This window comes from Artibeus jamaicensis, unplaced genomic scaffold (genome assembly GCF_021234435.1).
Source record: "Artibeus jamaicensis isolate MK-2021 breed Jamaican fruit bat unplaced genomic scaffold, CSHL_Jam_final contig_444, whole genome shotgun sequence".
Classification (NCBI taxonomy): Eukaryota; Metazoa; Chordata; class Mammalia; order Chiroptera; family Phyllostomidae; genus Artibeus; species Artibeus jamaicensis.
Window position 1 is genome coordinate 7,117,177 of NW_026521831.1, and position 21,468 is coordinate 7,138,644.

The following is a 21,468-nucleotide window of genomic DNA, read 5'->3' on the forward strand; positions in this document are numbered from 1 at the left end:
AGCACATTTAGAAGGATGTTTGACTTTGGAGAGAGATTATAAAGAGTCTCTGATCTGGAAAAAACGCGTTTCTCATATGAAATGCAGAAAAGAAAATTCCTCTCTGGGAAACAGTCCTGACAGATCCGGGCACTGGCTCGGTGACCGGACTTACGGAGCTTTCCTTGTCGCCATCCACTCTGTACCCAACCAGCCCCATCAGGAGCAGAGGTACAGAAATGAATGGCAGGTGGCCCGATCCCCAAAGGCCTCCCATGTGAGGCGAGAGATGGACGCAGCCATAGGGACTGACGGAGTGAGCACAGGGGGCAGCTCAAGGCCAGGGAGTGGGCAGAGGCCAGGCTGCGAACCCCTCATGGCCGGGCAGACAGGCTCTGCAGAGGAGCTGATATGAGCCCACAAGGCAGAGGGAAGTGCAGATCGCTTCTTGGTTTTTTGGCTAAGATCAAGTGTAGAGAGAAGTACAGAGACGTAGGGGTGTGTTGCGGTGGGGACAACATCACTGGCACGCTTAAAACCCACTGTGGGCAGGGAATAAAGTCCAACTCGTGAGGCACAGGGTCGCATCCCTCCACCTGCAACTCCTGCTACCCTCTCCCTGTCACCCCGAGTTCCAGCTACACCATCTGTAGTAGGTTTAGTAGTATCACCCACCCTCCCCACCACCAGAATTCATGTTAACCCAGAACCTCCGAGCGTGACCTTCTTCCATAGCATGGTCTTTGCAGCTATAACTGGTGAAGATGAAGTCATGTTGGAGTAGGGTGGCCCCAGTCCCATGGCTGCTGTCCTGATAGGAAGGGAGGAGAACAAAGACACAGGGGAAGGAGGCCATGTGACAACAGAGACAGAGGCTGGAGTGACAGAGCTACAGGCCGAGGATGGCTGGCCACCAGCAGAAGCCAGGAAGAGGCGAGGAAGGGCCCTGCCCTAGGATATCCAGGGGGAGAGCAGGCTTGCTGAGACCTGGATCTCAGACTTCCCGCCTCCAGAGCTGGGAGACGGCACATTTCTGTTGATTTAAGCCACCCAGTCTGAGGTCCTTTGTCACGTGGCCCTTGGAGATGGGTACGCCCCTTTTCTCCCTGCCTTGGCTCCAGCCCCGCGGGAACACTGCTTCTCCGAACCCTCTGTGCATCCTTCGTCATCTGAAGGTCTGGCCAAAGAGCTCCGGGTTCAGACACTTTTAATTTCACTCCTTTCAAAAACCCCACCAAGTTACAGGAAAGGGATTTTAAGGGTGGAGAAAGCCATGAAATTTTGTGTCATGGCGCTAATCTGGCCGGCTGTCCCCTTTGCCTGATACACAACCTCCATCCTGGGCCTGCAGCACAGGTTACTGAAAGTGTCATCCCTAAGATCGCACTTCTGGCCTGGCGAGCCTGGCCTGCTTCACACCTGCTCTTGACCATGAGCAAATGGGCGTCCTGCTCTCTCCCGAAGGTCGGGTCCAACAGAGACGCTCATTTCACTCCACAGGAGTGTTCTGCTTTGGTCTGTGCCTGAGCCTGCAAGCAGAAAATACAGAGTCGGCCTGTACCCAGGTTACATGGTGGCCCCTCCAAATGCCCCATGGGGGTGCCCTCACCCAACTTCCCTTCCAGGGAGCTGGCAGGGTAGCTGAACTGAACTTGTCCCCAGAGCCCATGGTCTGCACTCAGCTCTCAGCCAGCACATAGTCCTTCTTTAAACAGCCAGGTTCATGCTGCTTTTCGAAACTGAACAATATTTTGGAGAGACTCCTACACAGGTGGCAAAGCTAACTATGAGTAGGTTAAAGAATCTTCCGGTGTGGGGGAGGGGTGGGCACAACTCTAAACTTTTGAAGGGGGGCTTCAAAAGCAGCCCCTCCCAGCTCTAATGCACACAGGAGTTACCTGGTTCTACAGGACCCAGAGGGGCCGCAGATGCTGCCTTTCCAACAAGCCCCCGACCTGGGGAGGCCCACGCTGCTGGTCTGGGGACCATACCCAGTGCCAAGGCTGGGAGTCACTAGGTGATGTCCATTTTCTCAGTGGGTTAGGAAGCGGGCGTACATTTTCTTATCGTTCTTTAAACCAGCTATATCCATTGTATGCTCTTCAGTGCATATGCTATGTCTCATAATTTAACAAGAAACCTGCTGAAAGATCACCCCTTAGAAGCCTTCCTTACCCTTCTCAGACCCCGGGAGTCACACACCCTTTTCTCTTCTCTGTTCCGGGAGCACTTCCTCTGGGGACCACAGACTCCAGCACCTACAAGGTGGCAAACACAGGCCCGAGGGACGAATCTGGCCCTCCACCTTGTTTTATCCGGCCCCACACCTTGCTTCTACCCCACGGCAGCGCCAAGCTCCTTGCCCCTAGTTAAGGAATAGTTACATTTATATGGTCCTAAAATTACATTTGGCCCTTCGATGGCAACTGTGAGGCTAATGTGGCCTCCATTGAAAATGAGTTTGACACCCCTATAGGGGACCAGGCAAGTGACATTTCCCTGATGAGGCTGACAGGAAGGATCCCCGCATGCCCGCTATAAAGAGGCCACTCACTATCATCTACAGGAACGTGGGCCTAGGACCAGCAGATCTACCTCACCCCCACCACCACCCCCAAGACATCTACAGGCTGAGAGGGGTCTTTGTTTTTACCAAAGCTCTGGCTGAGATCCTGGTTGATCGGCTCATCCCGCCTGGCACACTGCGCGGTCCTGGCGCAGGGGCTCCGCCCAATGCGAATCGCGCCGACCCTACCGGCAAAAGGACCGCAGTAGGGACCGCTAGCCCGTAGGGAGCAGTGGCTCTAACTACTACTTTACATGAATTAATTCATTTAATCCTCACAAATTGTGTGCCAGGCAATGCGTTAAGCTTTGTAAGTATCTTATCTGATGGAATCCTTGCCAGCCTTGATCAGAGCGGCTCAGTGGGTTGGGCGTCCTACCGGTTTGAGTCGCAGTCAGGGCCCCCGCCGGGGTTGCGGGCTGGATCACTCGCTGCGCACATAGGAGAGGCAAACTGCGGATATTTCTCTCTCACATGGATGTTTCTCTCCCTTTCTCCCTCCCTTCCCCCTCTCTAAAAATAAATTAATAAAATCGCTTAAAAAATATATATATATTATAAAAAGAATCCTTGCCAAAATGCTCGGAAGCGGCTGTTACCCGCTTTGACCTACCAAGACCGCTGAGTGCCCATGCAGTTCCTGGTGGAGGCTCCGCGGACAGGGGTTGGGCTTGCGCCGGGCAGGTCAGTCCCGGGACACATTCCCAAACCTGGCACCAAACTCCCGGCAACCACTGCGCCAAGAGGACACCCAGGCCTACAGGAAATGCGCGGTTCCTGCTCACAAAAGCCCGTGACCTTGGGCAAGGTACGCAGCCGCAGCCTCGCTCTAGCTTCAGTTTCCTCATCGGCAAAATGTGCTGAACCGGAGCGGTGTCTGGTTCTAGGGGTGGAATGAGGATTAGATCGGAGAACGTGTGTGGCGCCGTTAGCACAGCCCCTGGGCACAGTACTGGCCGGACTGCAGCAAATTGCTTCATGATCGTGACAGTTTATTTTACCGGCATTAATTTTTACCACGACCATAGCCTGTAATTCCAGAGTGGTGCCTTCCATCCTTGATCACTGTAATGGCTGTGAGCATGGTGATGTGTTTACCTGCATCCCCGTTTGAGGCTTGGAAATGCAAATTGTTGGAAAACTGTTAGGTCAGTGTAGATGGAAAGAGGAAAAGGAAAAATGTGGGAGGGGCAGAGAAGCAGAGAAGGAGGTGGGAGGGAGGAACTGAAGCCTCAACCTAGAGCTGTGGCATCAGGTTTTCTGTGGGAGAAAGAGCTTAGGGTACCTGGCTGAGGCTCTACTGTGGGCCAGGCTCCTGGCTACCCAAGTGACACCCGTCATATCTCCTGCAAGGTGTTACCACCCCTCTTATAGGACAGGAACCTGAAGCTTAGTGTTCCCAACCTACCCAAGGTCACCCTTCTCTGACCCAGAACTTAATGCCTGTGTGTCTGGCTGTCTCACCTTGTGGCCTGGGACTGCTCGGAGACTTCAGGGTGTTCATTTGTCCTGTCTTTAAGATCTTTTAACTCACAATAGGATCAAGCTAGTAACTCCTCACCCGGAAGGGACCCCGCCTCACTATTGATAAAAGGGATTTGGCTTTCAAAATCTTTTGCCCATATGTTAATCCCATTAATTTCAAGAGGTTTCTGGAGGCAATGAGCAAAGGAGGATTCCTATTTTCCCATTTACCAAACAGTTTTGCTTATCTCCTGTAACCCACTCAGCATTCTGTGCTCACAATATCAGCAGCCTCTCGGCAATTTGAATTTGCTGCCTGCATTCCAGGCATCCTCAATGCCCTATGGCCTGTTTCTTCAAGAAGGAGGGTTCCTGTCCAGTGTATTTCTTCAGCTTTCACGTAGCACAAAACTCGGAGACCACCAAAAAGCACCAGAAGTAACACTGGGCTTATGTCCTGGGGGACGGGGCGGTGGGGGGGTTCCTTTCTACTAATCAAAATTGTAGGTTGTTCATTTTTTTCTCATAGCATTACAGGGATTGTTTACCTGTCCCGGATATATAATCCTTGGTCTGGTAAAGCACTGAATTGTCTTATCCAATCTGTGGTTTGTTTGTTGAAGGTGAATTTGGACAACTTTTTAAAATTTTACTTGTCGAATTTACTAATCTCCACAATTATCCTTTTTAAGCGTGGTTTCAAAAAGGCTCCCTTATCTGGAGGTCATAAGGATATCCTCCCACATTTTCTTCTAAAAAGGCTTTAGACCAAGCCTTTTCTTTTACATACTTATCTGGATCTAGATTGTGTAAGTGACAGGGTCAGGTAAGGGCCCATTTTTGTTTTGGCCCCCAGCGGGTAACCGACGGTCCTCTTGTGAGACCAGTTCCTCCTCTCTGGTGAGCTGGAAGGCAGCTCCGGTCCATGTCCTGTTACCAACTGTGCTCGGGCTCGATTCTGAGCTTTTGATTGTGTTTCAGTGGTCACTTTCTCTGTGCCAGTAGTGCACTGCCATAGCACACACGGCTCTGTAATTAATCTCAACATCTTCTGGGCAAATCGCCCCGAGTCATGCTTCTTCAGGAATGTCTTGGCTTTTCTGGGGCCTTTGTTCTTCCTTATAAATCTTAGAATCAGCTTGTTCAGATTCTTGAAAAATCCAGTTGGGATTTGGATTGGAATTTTATTAAGTATGGCTCAATTTGGGGAGATTTGAGACTTTCAATATATCAAGTCTTTTGAGTTATGAAATGAGAAATATTTCTCCATTTGGTTATGACTTCTTTAATGATTTTCTCTAACATTATATAATTTTCTCTATAAAAGTCTTCCACATCTAAAATAATATCCTCAGATGACTCATACTTTTTTTTCTGGTGCTAGTATAAATGGTATCATTTTTTAAAATTTTATTTAGTTATTTTTCAAGTACAGTTTTTTTGTCTATTTCTCCCATCCCAGCCTCCCCCGCCCTGTGCTCCCCTCCTCCCTCCCATTTCCACCCCCCTTAGTTCTTGTCCCTGTGTCCTTCCCTATTTGTTCCTCCAAATCCCTCCCCCTTTTTCCCCTTAAATTCCCTTCCCTCTCCCCTCTGGTCACTGTCCCATTGTTCTCTATTTCAGTGTCTTTGTTTTTTTTTCTGCTTGCTTGTTTGTTTTGTTGTTTAGCTTCCTGTTAAAGGTGAGGTCATATGGTATTTGTCTTTCAACACCTGGCCTATTTCACTCAGCATAATGCTTTCCAGTTCTATCCATGTTGTTGCAAAGGGTAGTAGTTCCTTCTTTCTCTCTGTTGCATAGAATTCCATTGTGTATATGTACCACAATTTTTTGATCCATTCACTTACTGATGGGCACCTAGGTTGCTTCCGACTCTTGGCTATTGTAAATTGTGCTGCTATGAACATTGTGGTGCATAGGTTCTTTGAAATTGATGTTTTAGGATTCTTAGGATATAATCCTAGCAGTGGAATTGCTGGGTCAAAAGGCAGGTCGATTTTTATTTTTCTGAGAAAATTCCATACTGTTTTCCATAATGGTTGTACCAGTCTGCAATCCCACCAACAGTGAACTAAGGACCCCTTTTCCCCACAACCTCTCCAACATTTGTTGTTCGTTGCTTTGTTTACGATAGCCATCCTGACCGGTGTAAAGTGGTATCTCATTGTGGTTTTAATTCGCATCTCTCTGATAGCTAATGATATTGAGCATCTCTTCGTGTGTCTCTGGATGTTCTGTATGTCCTCCTTGGAGAAGTGTCTGTTCAAGTCGTTTTCCCATTTTTTAATTGGGTTGGTTGTCTTTTTAGAGTGGAGTCCTGTTAAGTTCTTTGTATATTTTGGAGATTAAACCTTTCTCTGAGGTATCATTGGCAAATATGTTTTTCCCATACAGTTGGTTGTCTTTTTAATTTAATACTGTTTTCTTTAGCCATGCAGAAGCTTTTTATTTTGATGAGATCCCATTTGTTTATTCTTTCCTTTATATTTCTTGCTCTAGGGGACACATCAGTAAAAATGTTGCTGCGTGAAATATCTGAGATTTTCTTGCCAATGTTCTCTTCTAGGACTTTAATGGTGTCACGGCTTATATTTAAGTCTTTTATCCACCTTGAAAAAAATATGGAACGCTTCACGAATTTGCATATCATCCTTGTGCAGGGGCCATGGTAATCTTCTCTGTATCATTCCAATTTTAGTATATGTGCTGCTGAAGTGAGCACTCATTTTTGAAAGTACATTTTCTAATTGCTTATTGCTGGTGTATCGAAATGCAATTAATTTTTTTTATTATTGATTTTGATCTAGGTACTCTGCTAAACTCTCACTAATCTTAAAAATTTGTAGACTCTACAAAAATCATATTATTGTGGTTTTATTTTATTCAATTTATGGGGGTACATTTGTTAATAGGGTCATCTAGGTTTCAAGTATATATTCCATGATACATGATCTGGAATCAAGCTACAGCTGTCGCCAGCCATCGGCCTCCTCGTCCTTCTGGGGAGTGGATAGCAGCAATGTACACTTTGGGGAGGGAGTCACCTACCAGGTGCCCAGCATCCACTGAGGCTCTGGCGGCCACGGCATGTTGGTGTTGTCTGTCCATTTCATATCCTCGTCCGCCTCTGAGGGCTATGACCCGATGGCTATGTGGGCACCCTGGTTGGGTCCAACTGGTTTCTGGTGGGCAACGAGAAGTTGACCGTACAGAATCTTAATAACAGCCTGGCCTCCCACCTGGAGAAGGTGTGCACCCTGGAGGCGACCAACAGTGACCTAGAGGTGAAAATCTGTGACTGGTACCAGAAGCAGGGGCCCAGGTCGACCCACGACTACAGCCACTACTATCATCGGGAAGCTGCGGGACAAGATTCCTGGTGCCACTGTTGAGAACTCCAAGGTCGTCCTGCAGATGACAATGCCCGTCTGGCTGCGGATGACTTCGGAACCAAGTTTGAGACGGAGCAGGTCCTGCACTTGAGCACAGAGGCCGACATGGACAGCCTGCACAAGCTGCCGAATGAGATGACCTTGGCCAGAGCCGACCTGGAGATGCAGACTGAGGGCTTGAAGGAAGCGCTGGCCTACCTGAGGAAGAACCACAAGGAGGAAATCGGTGTCCCGAGGAGCCAGGTGGGTGGCCCAGTCAATGCGGAGGTGGATTCCACTCCTGGTGTTGAACTAGTCTTGAGATCCTGAGTGATGGGAGAAGCCTATATGAGGTCTGAGGTCATGGCCGAGAAGAACCAGATGGATGCTGAAGCCCAGTTCACCATCCAGACTGGAAGAGCTGAACCAGGAGGTCGCTGGCCACACGGAGCAACCACAGACCAATAAGACAGAGGTCACTGACCTGCCCCGCAGCCTCCAGGGTCTGGAGAGGAAGCTGCGGTCTCAGCTCCGCACGAAAGCCGCGCCACACTGGCAGAAACGGAGTCCCGCATTGGAGCCCAGCTGGCACAGATCCAGGCGCTGATCGGCAGCACCGAAGCCCAGCTCAGTGATGGGCATGCCTATACACGGACGCCAAGATGCGACTGGAGCAGGAGATCAACACCCACCGCAGTCTGGGCGAAGGCCAGGATGCCTGTAACAACCCGCCGCCGCCCGACCTTGAGTCCTATAGCCTCCCTGGCTTCCGGCTTCCGGCTTCCTGCAGAGGGATGGACGCTCCTGGGTAGGGGCCGGAAGGGGCGGGACCTTTACTTATGGCTCCTCCTCTGGCCTGTCAATAAAATTTTATGGCCCAAGGGAAAAAAAGAAAAGAAAACCACCTGCATTTGCATTTTGGGGATTAAACCCAATTCAGTTATCATGCCATTATCATTTTCATATTTTGTCAGTTTCAGTTTGATAATATTTTAGGTAGGGTTTTGCATCTATGTTAATCAATGAGATTTACCTGCGGTATTCCTTTCTCATATGGTACCTCATACTGTTTTGATGTTAAAGTTATATTACCATCATGAAATGAGTGAAACATTTTTAACTTATTTGAACAAATAATAAAGGAGAATTTCCCCAATCTGGCAAAGGAAATAGACTTCCAGGAAATTCAGAGAGTCCCAAAGAAGTTGGACCCAAGAAGAAACACACCAAGGCACATTATCATTACATTAGCCAGGATTAAAATGAAGGAGAGAATCCTAGAAGCAGCAAGAAATAAGGGGACAGTCACTTACAAAGGAGTTCCCATCAGACTGTCAGCTGATTTCTCAAAAGAGACCTTTCAGGCAAGAAGGGGCTGGAAAGAGGTATTCCAAGTCATGAAATCCAAAGACCTACAACCAAGATTGCTCTATCCAGCAAAGCTTTCATTTAGATTGGAAGGACAGATAAAGTGCTTCTCAGATCAGACCAAATTCAAGGAGTTCATCATCACCAAGCCCTTAATGTATGAAATGTTAAAGGGACTTATCTAAGAAAAAGAAGATAAAAAAAGATGAACAGTGAAAGGGCAGCAAACTCACAGTTATTAACAACCACACCTAAAACAAAAGCAAACTAAGAGGACAGCTAGATCAGGAGCAGAACCATAGAAATGAAGATCACATGGAGGGTTAGCAACAGGGGAGTGGGAGGAGGGGAAGGGGGGAGAAGGTACAGAAAATAAGTAGCATAGACAGTAGGTAGAAAATAGATGGGGGGACAAGAATAGTATGGGAAATATAGAATCTAAAGAATTTGAGACACATGGTCATAAACTAAAGGGGGGGAATGGTGGGGGCTGGGGGGGTGCAGGGTGGAGGGGAATGAAGGGGGGAATAGAACAACTGTAATGGCATAATCAATAAAATAAAAAAAATTAAATTAAAAAAAATTCAAACATAGGAGATTACTGAAATGTGTCTTTCCATTATCTAGTTCTACTTTTTTAATTCCATTATAATCAGAGAATTATAGTATCTGTGTGATAATGATTATTTTCAATATAATGACAAATGAGTTGTGGCTAAATAAAGTCTAAATTTCAACCATGTTTTCTGACCACAATGCAATTAAGTTAAAAATCAAATTTTTTAAATGGTAAGAAATCTTAAAACACAGGTTTCCACAATCCTTGAGAAGAATGAGCGTTATTTGTTGTTTATTAAATCTCAGTCAAATCTTCTATATCTTTGCTAATATTCCATCTGTTTGACTTATAATAATTAATAAAAGTATGTTGGAATTTCCTACTATTATGGTAGATTGGTTTATTCCTCCCTGTACTAATTTTCAATTTTTGTTTTATATATTTGAGGCTTAATAAAAAGGGTGTAGCTTACAACTATCATGTCTTACTGGCAGACTGGAATATTATATGTTGACCCTTTTTATCTATAACATTGCATATTTTAAAAGTTATTTTATTGCTGTTCATTATCTGTCTCATGTATTTCTTATCTTCCTTTTTCTTACAGCCTTTCTGTTTTTAGTTTCAATTGTTTCTAATGATTAATACGTCACTAAATTTTTTTAAAGTTACCATCTTTGTCTTTTAACTGATAGGTTTACTCCACTTAAATTTATGGTGATTATTGAAAAAACTGGACTTTGTTCACATCATTTGAATTGCTTTTTTTCAATGCTTATTTTTTCTTTTCTTATCTGTTTTTTAGAGAATCCAGGGCTCGGTGTGGCTGTCTCAGATTCAGCTGCTCTGTTCTTCTAAGAGCCCACAATTCCGTTTCTCATTGACCTGAGGACAATTCTATCTTACTGTTATTAATACATTATTCCCTCACCATACACCACCCCTTGCTTTGGTTTCAGCTTTCTGACATTGTTTGTTCATTTAACTGCTTATGTATTAACCCTTAAGAGCTTCCTCTTAAGGGTTAATAAATAATTAATTCCAATACGCCCATCATTAGCCAAGATTGAATTGTGATAAGAGAGTGCCTTAGTGGGCCTAGAGCACCATAATACCAAGGTGGCTCACTTTACAGTCTTTACTATACTTTCTTAGAAGTTATGGGGCCACCAAGGTAAGCCAAACATCTGAACCTCCCTGTGGGCAGCAAGGAGTGCCAACCAGGTGAGCCCGTCCTCTGTGCCCGTGGGCATGCAAGGCTATTTCCCCAAAGGCTGTGGCCAACCAACGGGTGGAAGGAAGCACATGTTCTTTACTTTGTGTTTCTTCCTAGTGTTTTTTTTTATATTATATCTTATTTTAATCAGTCAATATTTACCATGTACAAAACTATTAGGGTATGAGGACCATGAAGATTTTAGGGGTTCTCACATCCACGAAGTGTCAACAGTGCTTATTCACACATGTTGGGCATGTGGATTATACTTATTATCTTCTATTCCTTCTCTGTGCCTCTTGAGTTCCTGCTCTGAGGATGTATTAGTTCTATGATTACAGGGAAAATTATTTACTTACAAAGGAGTCCTCAGACTTCACAGAGTTGGGGAACCACTACTTGAGATGATTATTTTGCGCATTTGAGGAAAAAATGCAAATCCAAAGGCCGACGAGGCCAGGATGGGAATGAGGAGGTGGCCAGGTGGGTTTCCAGAGGCTGGACAGCAAAGACCAGATTAAATGGTGGCAAACACTGGTCAGCTCCAGCCAATTACTGCCCCGTAGAACTGCAGGCCTGGCATTGCCGCGTTTTGGGGCTAAGTGAAAATAGATATCTACATTTGTTATTTGAAGTCTTTAGAGATTTTTAAATGCTGGCAACTCATTGTTAAAAATGTTTGAACATGCAGTTCAAATCAGCCATCCGTGTAGCCTGGGTGTGGCTCCTGGTAGCCCCTCACATCCTCTGCAGCAGGGTCACAACTCCTTAGCTCTCACCTCCACGTGCCAAGTGCACAGTCAGCGAGAAGACCAAGTCCAGCCCTGAAATATTTCTGAAGTAGATTGACACCAAAAAATGTGCACCTTCTCTTTAGATTTTGGGCGGTCTCTCCATCCATCCAAGTTTTAATTACATTGAGAGTCACCAAAGGTGTCCATCCTTCCATCCTTCCATCCTTCCATCCATGTAGTCATTCATTCAGACAACAGCTATCTTTTAAATGCCTAGTAGATGATAGATACTGTCCAAAAAGGTGGAGGGAGAACAGGGTACAAGAATAATTCCTACGATGGACCACATGACATTCTAAGGAAGGACATAGACAATTACACCCAATAAGATGATTTTGGGTGATAGGAGGTAGGATTTGAAGACAGGAAAACACCTTGGGGCGGGGGGGGGGGGGGGGGGGGGAAGAGGAGGATGAGAAGACAACAGTGCTAGAGAGTGTGGCCCGGCAAGCCAAGGTGGTGTTTGAATGAGAAAACCATCTTGCTAAGAAAGCGGCAGCTGCAGGAGCACGAAGACTGGGCTTCCACTTCTAGGTAACAGACAAGAACAGCAAGTGCAAGTGCCTAAGGACCAGGATGGAATGATCCAGATTTATTAGAGGAAATTTGTTCATTCTCTTCCTCAGTGCCCCCAAGGCAGCCCTCTTCCCTCACTCCATTGTCAAGCACGGAGCCCCCTGTTATCTCTTAAACTCAGGCGGAGAGCCAAGCCTGGTTCCCCACCCCGCCGCCCGCCCCCCCCCCCCCCCAGGGCTGGTTTCCAGGAATCTGGTTTCCAGGGACGAGACAGGGCTGCTTCTGGTTCTTCCACCCCCAGCTGAGACCCAGGCAAGTTCCTCTTTGATCATCATCCATCTTATCCTGAGAGGGGCCCCTCCTCTGCCAAAAGAGCTTCCTTCCTGCTCCTTTCTAATGCCATTTGATAACAGTCCAAACTCCTTTAATACCTTTACCCGCCCCTGCACAGTGCACCTGTCCTCCAGCTTCAACCATGCCCCACCTTCCCCCAATCCCGCCTTTTCAGCCTTGTCCAGGCCCCAAACTCCCCAGCGCTTTCCTGATATTTGACCTTCACGTGATGGTTTTTCCTTTCAGAAATGCCATCTCCCTCTCTTTTCCTCCTGTGCAAGACACAGCTCACCCTTCCTGGTCACTTGGTCCACATGATGGTCCTGACACTGTACATTGCCTCCCATCTTTTTCACCGTGGGCTTTGTCTCTCGGTCCCTCGTAGCCCTTCCCTGCCTCCCACACCTCCAAGCTCCTTGCCTGGCTCACTTTCCAGCTCCTCTCTGCTTGCTTTGGCATCTCGTGCAAGTGCTACTTCCTGTCACACTTCAAGCACAACTATTTGGTACAGCAAATGCTTGTAGGGTGAAGGACTGTGGAATAATCAGGTCCCTAAGCCAATCCAGGCACGATGCAGAAAGGCCCACCTCTGATCCAGGAGTCATCATATTTTCCAGGTGATCTCAGAGGATGCTGCTTCTGCCCAGCATCTTTAAGATGCATTTATCACCATCTCAGCATCATCCAGATCTTGCTCAGTGGTGTGTTCGGTATAACCAGAAATGCGTGTATGAATGCATCAGGTGTATGGATGAATTAAAGGGAGGGTGAATGAATGAGTGAACAAACACTCCATAAAGTACTTTACACAGATCGTTAACTTTAATCTTCAAAACAACCCTAAGAGATGGGTTCCCAGGTCCAATCTCATTTTACAGTGCAGGACACATTAAGGATTAAAGAAATTATATTGTTTACCCAAAGTTCACAAAACTAAAAAGTGGCGGGACTGGGATTGGAACCTACCACTTGTTTCCTAGTCTGATCCTGTGCTGGGCTACATCGTGGTCACCAGTAACAGGTGCTACTGAAGACTTGACATGTGGCTGGTCCCAGTTAAAATGTGCCGTGAAGGTAAAATACATCCCAGATTTCAAAGATGTAGTTAAAATAAAAAAGAATGAAAAATAGCTCATTGAAGATTTTTATATTGGGTACATATTGACGTGGTCTGTTTGAGATATGTTAGGTTAAATCAAATATAGTATCAAAATGAAGCTCACCTGTCCCTTCTTGCTTTTTCAGTGTGGCTACTAGAGAAATTTAAGTCCCACGGTGCTTCGAGTTCTCTTTCTGTTGGACAATACAGGCTAAGCTCCGAGCTGCCGCCCCCGCTGCGCCCCGGGCCAGCTCCCTCGTCATGAACACTGTGATTCACACCGGGGACTGCTGGCCTGAGGACAGAGCCTTGTCCCTTGGCTTGTGTCCTTTCTACCCACTGCGAGTATCCAGCCTCAACCTACCCCAATCCCAAGGCCATTGCAGGTCGATCATCTGTCACTGACAGATAATTACCCTGGAGATGCCTTGTCTCCTACGTAGGGTTTAGGATCTGAACTCAGGATATAAGGTAAAACTCATTCTAGGTGAAGTTATCCATGAAAAACCCTCAACCTTGGGATGAGGGGGCATGTACTTGGTTTTGTCCGTGACAACATACATGTGTACGTGTAGGAGAGACTCAGTGATACACAGTAGATGACAGTACATGGTAAAACATAAGTTCACATAGTTTTTCTACCTATCATTGTTATCTTGGTTAACCATTTGGGAGTAAATCACAGATATCATGACATTTTCGTCCTCATAATTTCAGTATGTATTTCTCTTTTTTAAAATTTCATTGTTATCCTATTACAATTGTGTTATAATATGTATTACAATTACAAGTTGTCCAAATTTTTCCCCCTTTGCCCTTCCCCACCCAGCCCACCAGCACCAGGCCCCGCCTGCCCCCCTCCCCACCACTCCCACAGTCAGTCCCCCACCCTGTTGTCCAAGTCCAAAGGTCATTCAAACACATTCTTTGACTAGTCCCTCCCACTTCTTACCGCCATTATTCCCCTCCCCTCTGGTCACCTGTCAGTCTGTATTGCTTAACAAGGTCATTCTCTAACGGAATAGTTACAATTATTAAAATCGGGAAATTTAACACTTTAAAAATGCTGTTATCTAATATGTATTCTGCATTCAAATTCCCCCAACATGTCTTTCTGGCAACCTCCCTGATCCAGGATGCAAAGCAGGATCCCATGTTGCATTTAGGGGTTGCGTGTCATCCTTGGTCCCCTCTAATGTGGGTCAATGCCTTAGCCATCCTTGACCTTTCACGGTATTGCTACTTTTGAAGAGTAGGGTATAGCTGTTTCGTACAGTCCTCCACCACCTGAATTTTCTAATTGAGTCCTCGTTTTTATCATGAATTCAAGTTTCAAGAGTTTTGCAAATGTGCAACGTAAATGACACTGCGTCCTTCCTGCTGCATCCCCCGAGGGGCTGCAGTGGTGGTCCATCCTGTCCTAGTGAGGGGACGGGGAACACTGACCAAGGCGAGGCTCACCTGATTTTTCCCACTTCATTATGAGAAATTCGGTGGTCTCCTTTCGTCATTAGCACGAGGCTTCGAGTCTGTATAAATACCACATTTCCCAACAATTGTTGCCCAGAGGTTTTAACATTCGTGGGTGATTCTTGTCCTGATTCCATTTTTATTAGGATGGTTGCATGTCATTTTTAAAGCTGTGAAAAAGAGAGTGAGGGGAACACAAGGGCTGTATTTGCTTGTATCGGGGGTCCCCAAACCCCGGCACCGGTCCATGACCTAGGAGGTCAGCAGCAGGAGAGCTCCTCCGGTTGCACCCATCCCTCTAGAACCCCCCACCCTCCCCACCCGCGCACGGCACCACACCCATCTCTGGGAAAAGGTCCCTGGTTCCAAAAAGGTTGTGCTGCTTTAGATAAAGTCCTATCTTAAAAGATACCTTCTTTTCAGAGGAAATAAAGTTAATGTGAGGTTATTGCCTTGGGCAGTTTCCTCTGCCCACCCCCCCTCACCCCCCCACCGCGTGCCTCAGGCTCCCCTTGTGAAATAATAGCTTGCTCCAAGGCTGGCTTCGAGGACTGGATGGGGCCTGGCACATAATAATCACTCAATAAATGTCAGCTAGTTTTGTTTGCGCTACACTTACCAGCGAATCTACCTTATCTCCCCCAGTTGGCAGTTGGACCCAGGATTTCTGATGTAGGTAAAAAGAGATAGAAATAGAACATTTAAAAGGTAAAATGTAGCCTGAATTAGGATTAGAAGCATCAGTACAAACTCATGATCTATTTTAGCTCTTTTAAAAAATTGTATCTTTTAACTCTGCTTACTCAAGACCTACTGAAAAGGTCTAGAAACAATATCCAAGCAAAATAAATAATCATCCCCAGTAACCCGATTATGGTCTCCCAATACTGTTTCTCACTTAAAAAACCAGGAATGGTGCACTCTGGGTCTTGGGCAGAAGAATGGATGAGATGGATCTGGAACAGCTTGTCATATAAGACTCAGGAGCAAATTTGCAAAGGTCCCCACCCACCACAGACAGGAAAATGTGAGTATCAGTAGAAAATTATTTCAGTCCACTGAAACACAAAATAAATTTAAATCCATGAACCCTTGATACTCAGAAGAAGAAAATATAATGCACTGGTCACTCTTGGAGTTCACTAGAGAACCAATTTATTAGTTTGAATACTGGTAAGTAAAGGTGATGAATAAATATATAAATATGCAATGCTGATAGGGATGCAAAAGGTATAGCCACATTGGGAATAATTTTTGGCACTACCAGGAAAGGGAAAAGTATCCACAAAATGAGAGAAGTATTTATATAAGAGATAAGAGAACTGTGTCCAGAATATACAGAGAATTTTTACAAGTCAACAATAAAAATACAAACAACCCAATTTTAAAAAATAGGCAAAGAATTGGAACAGATATTTTTCCAAAGAAGATATACGAATGACCGCTAAGCATGTAAAAAAATGCTCACTGCCATTAGTCATTAGGAAAACACACATCAAAACTATAATAAGATACTACTTTATGCCACTAGAATAGCTACAATTAACAAAGATAGACAGTAGTAAGTGTTGACAAGGAGATGGAGCAACTGAAAGCTTCATACCCTGCTGGCGAGTCTGCAAATGCTGTGGCCGTCTTGGAAAGAGTCTGGCCGTTAGTCCGGTACATGGTTAAACAGAGGGGTGCCTTAGACCCAGCAATTTGACCCCTAGGTACATACCCAAGAGGAATGAAAACACACATCCACACAAACACTTGCACACAAATATTCATGGCAGCATTAGTGACAACCTCCAAAAGGTGTAAAACACTTATATGTCCATCGACTGATAAATGGATATACAAAATGTGGTCTGTCCACACAACAGACTATCACTCCTTAAAACAGAATGAAGTGCTGACATGACATGAACCCTGAAAACACGGTAAGAAGCCAGGCATAAAAGTCTTATAGCGTATGATTCCATTTAAAGGAAATGTCTGGAAGAGGCAAACCCATAGGAATGGACGGCAGGTTCGTGTTGGTTGAAGGCTGGAGCGCAAAGGACGGGATTTCTGTGCAGGAGGATGGCGCGCCTGAGAGTGGGCATGCGCAACGCCAACCAGTCTTGTAACCACTAGAAACCAGTGAAGTGTGCAGTTTGAAAGGATAAACTTTATGGGAAGTGAAGTAGATTTGATAAAGCTATTATTTTTTTCAAATTTGCCTTTAGAGCTGCCGCCAAGGACACTATTAAAAAAGTGACATTGAATAAACCCCTTAAGCTTTCTGTGCCTCAGTTTCCTCATATATAAATTAAAGCAGTGATCATAATAACTACCTCTGAGAGCCATTACGAGGATTAAATGAAAATATGAATGTAAAGCTTTTGGCAAATGCTCACTCATGGTGAGTGCCCAATAAACGGTGGCTTTTACTAACACCACCATTCATATCAGACCCCCAGCGCTGTGCTGGGCCCCAGGGCCCAGTGGGGAGGGAGGTGCGGGGAAGACCGGCTCCTTCTCTAGAGGATCTCACGGGAGCAGGATAAAAACTATCAATTCAGAGAGCCGCACACACCATGGGACACGTGCTGGAGCCGTGGAGGGAGCCCCAGGGCACAGTGGAGGCGGGGCATAGCGGCCCATCTGAGCAAACCAATGCGCATGCTCTTCGCCAGGCGGGACAGACGGCTCAAGAATAGCAACATACCGTGTATTCCCTCTAACCAAAGGTGTCGGCCGTCCAGCGTAAGAGGCACCATTATTCTCCGTGTATAAATAAAGATAAAAGTGCTGCCAATTTAATTACAGCTCACCATCAAACCCTAACTTCATACATGTGTTGAATAAAATGCTTATATAACGGCAAAGGTGCGTCTCAGAATTGAGGAAAAGATAAGTAAATGCCAAGCACTTCATCTGAGTTGACTCGTAACTGCAACAATTCTGCGGTCTGTTCAGTCCTGAAAGCCAACCCAAACTAAGTCTGAGGTTCATCAAACTCCCCTGGTGGCCCCTGCCTCTGACCCTTGTCTGGCCTCACTCTAGACCCCAGCCTAACCCTAAAAGCAGCCCTGTCCTTAGCGTCAACGTCAGTCCTCGCTCGATCTTAGGTCCAGCAGGCACATTTTGATTCCCGTGCTAGGGAACACCATGGTAACATTCAGCAGGGTACTAGAGTCAATAGTATTGTCAGCTGCCAATAAAGCAAACCTTAAACATTCTCATCATTAGGGCAAAAAAATATTCCCAGCACATTCTTCCATTGTTGGAGGCAACCCCGCAGGGCCTGACTCCCAGCTCTGAGCAGCCGTCCGCTTGTCAATCTGTCTGCCCCAGGTGGTCACCCCAGGGCTGCCACAGCCCTTTTTCAGAGGGGACCAGGGTAATGGGATTTGGCCACATCCCACCCCTGTGGTCAGCCCCACCTCTCCTCAACACTCCACGGTCCCAAGTACTGCAAGGAGGAAGGGCTGGGATGATGGTTCCCAAATCCTGCAATCCTCCGGGGCGTGTGCAAAGTGCTGTCTCCTGTCTCAGCGGGTCTCGGCGGCACCCCTGGGAGGCAGAATGATCTAGAAGACAGCTACCTACATCTGCTCAGGAGCCAGGTGCCTGTTTCCAATCCTGGGTCCCCTTGCTCACCATTTGTCTCTCTCTCTCTCTCTCTTTTTAAGATTTTATTTATTTTTAGAAAAAGGGGAAAGGATGAAGAGAGAGAAAAACATCAAAGTGTGGTTGCCTCTCATGCACCCCCATCCAGGGACCTGGCCAGCAACCCAGGCATGTGCCCTGACTGGGAACCAAACCAGTGACCCTTTGGTTTGCAGGCCAGCACTCAATCCACTGAGCCACACCAGCCAGGGTCTGCTCACCGTATCTCTTAACGAGCTCTATCTCAGCATCCACTATGCACCACACTGAGGCTGCGTGTGTATCTGTGCACACACATGCCACTTAGCGCCTCCGTTCTCAGGGAATGAGACCTTTAGGCTTCTGTGGTCGGCGAGTGATTTTGTTCATACAGGGTGGGGCAAAAGTAGGTCTACAGTGGTTCCTATGGAAAGTAATACAATAATTAATAAATAATAGTAAAAGAATAAACTGTTTTGCATACCCACAACTGTAAATCTACTTTCGCCCCACCCTGCCTATATCACTCTCTTGTGCTCACATAAAAAACAAAAAACACAAGCAGTGTGAATTGTTTTCCTCCAATGTCAGAGTTCGACTTCTGTGAATCCAGACCCTGTGTTCCCACGGAGCCGCGGCCTCTGGGCCACCACGCATGCTGAAGCCATTCAAAACAAACTCCTCTGGTCCTCACAGTGTATATGGACTGGACTACAGTTAACCCCAGTTTACAGCTGCAAAAACTGAGGGCCAGAGAGGTTGAAAAACTTTCCCAAGCAAACTGATACAGACAAGAGTCTTGCCAACACCAAAACCGTGGCTGGAAATTTCCTCCTTGCCTGGCTGGGGGCTAAGCAAAGAGAATGGAGGCTCTGAGCCGATTTGGGTTTGCATAACACTTCTGCCTCCTTCTTACAACCTGGAGGACCACTTAATCTGAGGAGCACATTTCCTCCCGTGCAAATGGGGATAATAATGCAAATTACAGGGATTTTAAAGTATATTAAAGATAAGGAAATACTATTGAGATTCTCTTTATCTTTCTCCTTGAAGAAGACTTAGATTAATTCTCTGAGCCCAGTTGAGTTTCCATACAATGGCTTGAGTCTTAGAAGTGTTTAAGGCCTTGGTAAAATGCCACATCCGGACACCCAGGCTGCCTCCTCAGGTCAAAGTTCAGACCAGCCTGTGGGGGGTGGAGGGTGCAGGTCGGTATCTTGCTGTCCCTGGAATGTTCTTATTGACTGAATCCCCTTTGTGCGCTGGAATCTTGCAACGACACCCCAACAAGCTGTCTGACGTGGATGAATCCTCAGACCCGGAGACCCTGGTAATGATCTGTCACCCCAATGAACCAGCTCTGAGTGGATGAACCAGGGACGTGAGCTCAGGTTTATCTGAGGGTGGCTGGTCCAAAACCTCATGGCTTATACTCCCCAAGATCGGCAACACAGAAAAAGCAGGCTCACTAGGGAAAAAAAGGCCTGGCAGAATATATAAATACATATACGGGAAAATCAAACTTGTGTCTACATTTGAGTCACGGGTCTACATGATTCCCACTAACTTTGAACCATGACAGTGACCGCCTGTCCCTGCTCACTGCTAACACTACCTGTTAGATTTCCTCCTTTGCCATCACTTTTCATTGCTGAAATCTCTTGCGAGTGTGAGCTCCACCAAGTCGGGGGCTCTTCCTCTTCCTCTTCCTCCTCTTCTTCCCAGCACCCAGAAGGTAGATGAGAAATGCCTGTTCATTGCCCCATGAGTATGAACGTGGAAGATCAAAAATATTAATTTCATGCTTGTTGTTACTTTCAATTCCTCGTTCACTGCTTCCAGCCCAGTTTCATGAACACCCACTGTGCCCCTGCCAGGCACAGTCAGGGGCCAAGGGACACAGGTGTTAATAATTCCCCTTACACACATACCCCCTACTTGTTTCTCAGAGATGAAGTGGGACACGAGGCAAAGACCGAGGTCCTCATTGCAGAGATAAGTGAACCCACGCGAAGGGCGAGTTTTGGGACTTGAATCTGGTCTTGAGACTTGAAACCTGAAATTTGTCCAGCTGCTGTCTAGGCACCCAGGGGAGCACGTCATTAGCAGGGGGGCCACATTCCCAAGGATGCTGTTTGCCCGGGATGAAGTGTTAGTGGAGGAAGTGAGGAGGGACGGGCTGGGCAGGTCCTTATCACAAGTCCTTTGTCTGACCTTGCCGCTGCCGGTGCGGAGGAGGAAAAGAGATTCCTGCGTTGGAGATCCTGGGTTTGGATGCTTATTTAACTTCTATTTCACAAGCAGAACACAAAGGTCCTGTCTTTGTGCAAAAAAGGAAAAACGTTGGCGAAGAGGCTCCAGTCCCTCTTCCCCAGCCCCCCACGCCAGCCCCTCCTCACACAAACAGGTTATCACTTTAATTGGGCGGTGGACCTTCCGGGTCTTTCTCTCGTGTTTTTTATTTCTCTCTTAAATGTGATATAACACGGGCTAGGTTCCAGGCATTGTCTTAACTGCCTTCCAAATATTAACTCACTAACATTCACGACCCCACAGAAAGTCATGCATTGTCACGTGGGTGGAAACACACAGGAGTGAGACTATGCTGGAATCCTCTGACTTGCCTTTGTCACTCATCAATAACAGTGCATCCTGGGATTCTCCCATCTCAGCACTCATAAGATTCTCTACTGTCTTCAATGTCTGTGCGGGTACTTGGTATGAGCGTGCGGTGGTTTTTTTAACGAGTACCCTACTGGTGAACATTTAGGTTATTTCCATGCCATAAATATCCTCCCACAAAACCTTGACTATGCAAGTAAGAGTGGAAGGCATTTCAGGGTAGACTTACTTAGGGGATCTGAAACCTTACCTTTAGCAGGTTAATCTCTGAGTCGCATGTGCTTGGGTAGAGTGGTTAGGCCTATCAGTAGGTCAGGGGGTTGGTGGGTGGGAGGTTACAGTTCAACTCTGACCTCAAAACTGACCCCTTCCCACTGGTTCTCCTGGGCCAGTGGAGACAGATGCAGGGTGAGGCCCGCCTCACCTAGGGAGGAGCCACGCCCTCCCAGGAGGTGGTCCTGGGCCTCCTCAGATTCACCACAGCTGGAAGTGG

General features: G+C 46.5%; 1 non-coding gene and 1 pseudogene across 1 annotated transcript; one reads left to right on the forward strand and one right to left on the reverse strand.

Moving 5' to 3' along the window:
* Positions 1-6,624: 6,624 nt before the first annotated feature.
* Positions 6,625-6,731, reverse strand: LOC119038001 (U6 spliceosomal RNA). Its single transcript, XR_005080332.1, has one exon. It is a non-coding gene; the product is annotated as a U6 spliceosomal RNA (small nuclear RNA).
* A 218-nt stretch (positions 6,732-6,949) lies between these two features.
* LOC119037927 (keratin, type I cytoskeletal 19-like) lies at positions 6,950-16,641 on the forward strand (annotated as a pseudogene).
* The last annotated feature ends 4,827 nt before the right edge of the window (positions 16,642-21,468 follow it).